The 6,255-nt window shown below is 57.9% G+C and overlaps 1 long non-coding RNA gene across 1 annotated transcript; it reads left to right on the top strand.

The window, feature by feature from the left end:
• The first annotated feature begins 1,214 nt into the window (after positions 1-1,214).
• LOC118473369 (uncharacterized) lies at positions 1,215-1,842 on the top strand. Its single transcript, XR_004852709.1, has 2 exons — positions 1,215-1,524; positions 1,613-1,842. It is a non-coding gene; the product is annotated as an uncharacterized lncRNA (long non-coding RNA).
• The last annotated feature ends 4,413 nt before the right edge of the window (positions 1,843-6,255 follow it).

Genomic DNA, 6,255 nt, shown 5'->3' with positions numbered 1-6,255 from the left:
GTATCCGACCCGAATCCGAAGCTGCACTATCTGGGTATTACCTGTATCCGATCCGAATCCGAAGCTACACTATCCAGGTATTACCCGTATCCGTCCCGAATATAAAAATACCCGTATCCGTATCCGAAAAAACAGGTATTTGCACTATCCGTATCCGGTACCCGGTGGGTATACCCGACCTATTTTCACCCCTAAGGTCGCTAGCCTAATCTTCAAATTCGTCGAAATCTTGGAGCTCCTAGAGATTCGCTTCAATGCCTTCTTCTTCTCCTAAGCAATGGTTCCATCGATGGAAACCTAGTGTTTATGTGAAAGTAAGGGTGGGTACACAACAACGTACTCAGCAAATGCCCCATTTGGCCGAAATGGACTAACTTTATGTGGAGTTAGATTGATACCAGGTTGCTTTTACTTCATCAAGTTTTTATCATTAATATAAGCTAGATTTTAATATTCATCCCAAGTTTTCGACACATGAGATATCTTCACATGGAGGAAACGTCGATACATGTATCCTTGATCACCATAGCCAAAACCATAATCATAATCATTGTATCTCTAATCAAAGAGGATCTCAAGGCCGCTCTTAACCGTGAGCATGACTGGTATACCAGTTTCTTAACCCTCAAGATGTCGCAAACTTTACCCATTAGTTGTGATCCCTTTTTTCCTCGGGTTCTACAGACCCTTAAACATTTTCAAGGTGAGTCAACAAGGTTTTACTACTTATACTGTCTCCAGCAGCGTCCTCTAAATTCCATCCCCTAAAAGAATATTTCGTGTCCTTTACAACACACTCTAAAAGATTTTGTCCTTTATATCTTCCCAGTCTTCAGCAGCGTCCCCTAAATTTGGTCCCTAAAGCTACAGTGTTAACAGATTTCCTTTTTCCATTTATTTTTCTGTTTTCTTTGTTTTGTTCCCATTTCACGCAATACAAAGGATGCACAAAATAGTGTATTTAATTAATTTGCAAATAATAATCTCTGAAATAATGCTTGATTAATAATTTCGAATTGTAAATATTAATTAACATTTGATGTGATATTGTGTGTAATTGTTGTCGATAAAATGTTGCATAATATTTTATTGGTATAAAAATATGTTTCCAGATTTACTAGCTTCCATCGTAAGCCACAACACTTCTTCAACAAGCCATCGACAAGCTTCATCTGCACGCCACCAGGATGGCTTGTATCCGAAGCCTACTCGTTTTATAAATAAGCACTCATGCTTCAATACTTCACTCACACTTCTCTTTCAAATCTCCACAACAATGAACCCGTACTTAGAATCCAATTTTCTTGTTAGGATGATGGAAGAAATGGAAGAGGAAGAAGAAGAGATGCAGATGGCGACATACCTGCATCTTAGGAGGCGTCGTGCACGCAATGAGCGTCGTCACAGTAGTTCCATTCCTGGGCGTGTTCGGATTCAGCGTGAGCACATGAGCGGCGATGCAAGAATCCGAGCGGACTACTTTGGAGCCCAACCCGTGTACACAGATGCTCAATTCCATAGGAGGTATTTCATATATTTCATGCACACATTCATTTTGACATATACTTAACTTGACCGAGCCTTACAGTGACACACATTTATTATATGGTAGGTTCTGCATGCGTCGCCATGTATTTGAGCGCCTGGTTGATGTTGTGCAATAAGTCGATCCATACTTTATTCAGCGCCCAAACTGTGCCGGTGAGATAGGTCTTTCTGCTATGCAGAAAGTTGTTGCTACTATTCGCATCCTTGCTTATGGTATTCCTGCTGATGCGGTCAATGAATATGTACGCATTGGTGAATCTACTGCTCATGAGGCATTGAAACACTTTTACACAACCATCCAAACCGCGTTTGGGCCTTACTATCTCAGTGCACCTAATGCGGCAGATATTGTCGGGGACCATAATTAGGGGTACCCTCAAGACGCCTAATTCTCAGCTGGTAACCCCCATCAGCATAAAGCTGCAGAGGCCTGATGGGTGCGATTAAGTCAGGGATCAGTCCATACGAGTGACTCGATCACGCTTCGCCCGAGCCTAGCCTCGGCCAAGGGCAGCCGACCTCGAGGGACTTCCGTCTCGCCCAAGGCCCCCCTTTTTAACGGCGGACGCATCTCCGGCTCGCCCGAGGCCTTGGCTTCGCTAAGAAGCAACCCTGACTAAATCGCCGCACCAACTGACCGAGTTGCAGGAGCATTTAACGCAAAGGTGGCCTGACACCTTTATCCTGACGCGCGCCCCCCGGCAGAGCCGAAGTGACCGCCGTCACTCCGCCGCACCACTGACCGGCCTGACAGAAGGACAGCGCCGCCTGCGCCACTCCGACTGCAGTGCCACTCGACAGAGTGAGTCTGACAGGCACTCAGGCCTTGCCAAAGGCGCCATAGGAAGCTCCGCTCCGCCCGACCCAGGGCTCGGACTCGGGATAAGACCCGGAAGACGACGAACTCTGCTCCGCCCGACCCCAGGGCTCGGACTCGGGCTAAGACCCGGAAGACGACGAACTCCGCTCCGCCCGACCCCAGGGCTCGGACTCGGGCTAAGACCCGGAAGACGGCGAACTCCGCTCCGCCCGACCCCAGGGCTCGGACTCGGGCTAAGACCCGGAAGACGACGAGCTCCGCTTTGCCCGACCCCAGGGCTCGGACTCGGGCTAAGACCCGGAAGACGACGAACTCCGCTTCGCCCGACCCCAGGGCTCGGACTCCGCCCGGGCCTCTGCCGAACGATCTCCGCCTCGCCCGACCCGGGGGCTCGGGCTCGGCCTCGGCCACGGAAGACAGACTCGACCTCGGCTTCGGGGGAGCCCCCACGTCGCCCGACCTAGGGCACAGGCCCGCCACGTCAACAGGAAGCGCCATCATCATCCTACCCCGAGCCGACTCGGGTCATGGAGAACAAGACCGGTGTCCCATCTGGCTAGCTCCGCCAGATGGGCAATGATGGCGCCCCACAAGCTCTGTGACGACGGCGGCTCTCAGCTCTCTTACGGAAGCAGGTGGACGTCAGCAAGGACTCGACCGCTCCGACAGCTGTCCCTCCGCCAGGCTCCGTTGCTCCTCCGACAGCCACGACATCACGCCAGTAGGGTGCCAAGATCTCTCCGGCTGCCACATTGGCATGTACTTAGGGCGCTAGCTCTCCCTCCGCTAGACACGTAGCACTCTGCTACACCCCCATTGTACACCTGGATCCTCTCCTTATGCCTATAAAAGGAAGGACCAGGGCCTTCTTAGAGAGGGTTGGCCGCGCGGGACGAGGACGGGACAGGCGCTCTCTTAGGGCCGCTCGCTTCCCTCACCCGCGTGGACGCTTGTAACCCCCCTACTGCAAGCGCACCCGACCTGGGCGCGGGACGAACACGAAGGCCGCGGGATTTCCACCTCTCTCACGCCCGTCTCCGGCCACCTCGCTTCTCCCCCCTTCGCGCTCGCCCACGCGCTCAACCCATCTGGGCTGGGGCACGCGGCACACTCACTCGTCGGCTCGGGGACCCCCCGGTCTCGAAACGCCGACAGTTGGCGCGCCAGGTAGGGGCCTGCTGCGTGCTGACGAACAGCTTCCCGTCAAGCTCCAGATGGGCAGTCTCCAGCAACCTCTCCGGCCCGGGACGGTGCTCCGTTTCGGGAGTCTTGAGTTCATGTCCTTCGACGGCAGCTACGACATGATACTCCTTCCACCGCCGCGCGACAACGACAATGGCGGCCGACATCCCGCCCGCCGGCGGCGGAACCGACGACATCTTCCCCGCGCGGTGGAAGAACAACATTCGAGCTCGCCCCGTCCTCTCCCCCGCCAACGGAGGAGGAGGCGGGGCAACCAAGGCCAAGCGGAAGGCCGCGCTTCGTCGGCCGTCGAGCGAATCGACGCCCCGACGCCCCAGCGGAAGGCACACCGGGCGTCGACCTCACGTTCGAGACGAAGGCAAGCGCCGTCCCCCCGCGACACGCTGATCCCGAGCAAGAGGACGACGCCAGCGCGCTTGCGGAGAGCTTGCGGGACGTCGCCCTCGTACCTGAGACGACGGTGCAACCAGTCCCTGATGTGACTACGTCGCTCCTCGTCGACCAAAAGGTACTGACTAACTCCCATCTTACGTCTTTTCGACTCGGCCTCAACCCGCCAAGCGACCACGCTTTGGCGGGCGCTCTCATTGAGGCGAGTGCAACCCCACTAGGGTTTCATATGCGGTCGCCTTGGGACCGATTGGCGGACGTCTCGACCTACGGGCCCTCTGGGTCCGAGGAAGATGACGATCCCAACATCTGTTGGGATTTCTCTGGATTTGGCAACCCCAGTGCCATGCGGGACTTCATGACCGCATGTGACTACTGCCTCTCCGACTGTTCCGACGGAAGCCGCAGCCTTGGCGACGAGGACTGTGGCCCAAGCCGCGAATGTTTCCACGTCGAGCTAGGGGATCCCTCCGAAGGCAACCATCTTGGCATGCCGGAGGACGGTGATTTTCCTAGGCCGGCGCCTCGCGCCGACATCCCGCGGGAGCTAGCTGTGGTCCCCGTTCCGGCGGGGGGTCACGACCCACAGCTCGAGCAAGTCCGCGGGGCGCAGGCCAGGCTCGACGAGGGAACAGGGGCGCTTGAGACGATCCGCCGGGACGTCGGGCAGGTATGGGCGGGCCAACCCCCGGCCGGAGAAATACGTCACCTGCCCCAAGGTCTCCAGCACTGCGTCGCCAACGATGTCAGGCTCAGGCCGCCGCCCGCATCCAGCGGGGTTGGTCAGAACCTGGCAGCCGCAGCGATGCTCCTCCGCACGATGCCAGAGCCATCAACCACCGAGGGTCGGCGAATCCAGGGAGAGCTCAAGAATCTCCTGGAAGGCGCTGCGGCCCGACGGGCCGAGAGCACTGCCTCCCGAAGGCAGGGATACCCCTCGGAGCCTCACGCCGCGACTTCCCGATTTATGCGGGAAGCCTCGGTCTACACCGGGCGCACGCGCAACACCGCGCCTGCGGCCCCGGGCCACCTCGGCAACGAGCACCATCGACGCGACCGTCGAGCCCACCTCGACGAAAGGGTGCGCCGAGGCTACCACCCCAGGCGTGGGGGGCGCTACGACAGCGGGGAGGATCGGAGTCCCTCGCCCGAACCACCCGGTCCGCAGGCCTTCAGTCGGGCCATCCGACGGGCGCCGTTCCCGACCCGGTTCTGACCCCCGACTACTATCACAAAGTACTCGGGGGAAACGAGGCCGGAACTGTGGCTCGCGGACTACCGCCTGGCCTGCCAACTGGGTGGAACGGACGACGACAACCTCATCATCCGCAACCTTCCCCTGTTCCTCTCCGACACTGCTCGCGCCTGGTTGGAGCACCTGCCTCCGGGGCAGATCTCCAACTGGGACGACTTGGTCCAAGCCTTCGCCGGCAATTTCCAGGGCACGTACGTGCGCTCCGGAAATTCCTGGGACCTTCGGAGCTGCCGGCAACAGCCGGGAGAGTCGCTCCGGGACTACATCCGACGATTCTCGAAGCAGCACACCGAGCTGCCCAACATCACCGACTCGGATGTCATCGGCGCGTTCCTTGTCGGCACCACCTGCCGCGACCTGGTGAGTAAGTTGGGTCGCAAGACCCCCACCAGGGCGAGCGAGCTGATGGACATCGCCACCAAGTTCGCCTCTGGCCAGGAGGCGGTTGAGGCTATCTTCCGAAAGGACAAGCAGCCCCAGGGCCGCCCATCGGAAGAGGCTCCCGAGGCGTCTACTCCGCGCGACGCCAAGAAGAAGGGCAAGAAGAAGTCGCAATCGAAACGCGACGCCGCTGACGCGGACCTTGTCACCACCGCCGAGTACAAGAACCCTCGGAAGCCCCCCGGAGGTGCTAACCTCTTCGACAAGATGCTCAAGGAGCCGTGCCCCTACCATCAGGGGCCCGTCAAGCACACTCTCGAGGAGTGTGTCATGCTTCGGCGCCACTTCCACAGGGCCAGGCCACCCGCGGAGGGTGGCAGGGCCCACGACGACGACAAGAAAGAAGATCACCAAGCAGGAGAGTTCCCCGAGGTCCGCGACTGCTTCATGATCTACGGTGGGCATGCGGCGAATACCTCGGCTCGGCATCGCAAGCAAGAGCGCCGGGAGGTCTGCTCGGTGAAGGTGGCAGCGCCAGTCTACCTAGACTGGTCCGACAAGCCCATCACCTTCGACCAGGCTGACCACCTCGACCATGTGCCAAGCCCGGGGAAATACCCGCTCGTCGTCGACCCCATCGTCGGCAACGTCAGGCTCA

The sequence above is a fragment of the Zea mays genome, chromosome 9, assembly GCF_902167145.1.
Source record: "Zea mays cultivar B73 chromosome 9, Zm-B73-REFERENCE-NAM-5.0, whole genome shotgun sequence".
Lineage (NCBI taxonomy): Eukaryota > Viridiplantae > Streptophyta > Magnoliopsida > Poales > Poaceae > Zea > Zea mays.
The sequence above is the reverse complement of the archived record's forward strand: the minus strand, read 5'-3'. Positions and strand labels throughout refer to the sequence as shown.